This window comes from Penaeus monodon, chromosome 21, assembly GCF_015228065.2.
Source record: "Penaeus monodon isolate SGIC_2016 chromosome 21, NSTDA_Pmon_1, whole genome shotgun sequence".
Taxonomy (NCBI): domain Eukaryota; kingdom Metazoa; phylum Arthropoda; class Malacostraca; order Decapoda; family Penaeidae; genus Penaeus; species Penaeus monodon.
Genome location: NC_051406.1, coordinates 4,593,119 through 4,593,681, shown reverse-complemented (window position 1 = coordinate 4,593,681; position 563 = coordinate 4,593,119).

Genomic DNA, 563 nt, shown 5'->3' with positions numbered 1-563 from the left:
GCAATATGGAAAATGTATATTTAAAGCAATTGCAAATCGTTTGTAACAAAATTTCAAGAAGACAAATAACAACAATAATAGTCAATTCCTAAGAGAAATGGACTTCCCATCTAAATTTTCAAACCTTTCATGGAAATCCTATTTTAACTGAATACCATACCTTTAACAGTTGAGAAAATAAGGAGTCAAGTGTTTCGGAACTTCGAATGAAACGCGGAGTGATGTTTCAAAAGCTTCCGAACGCGGTGATGTCTCAAACGCGTGTGAGGTGCCTGTGTTTTATACTCCATGGTTTAGTATCGTACAGGTGTTTCGTTACGATTTCCAGGTGCACAATGACTACGACAGTATATAATTATATGATGCAGTGTCGTGACTTTCATGCTGTGTAGTTTTTTTTACTGTTTTTCCATTAAATGAATTAAGATAATGTAATGATCTTCTCGAACATTGCATTAGTCCGTGTTAATGGAGCAGCTGAACTTTATGAAAACACTTGTAGCGCTTGCGGGTGCCTGTCCAGACAACGCAGCTTTTACATTCGTTCATTACACACATACACG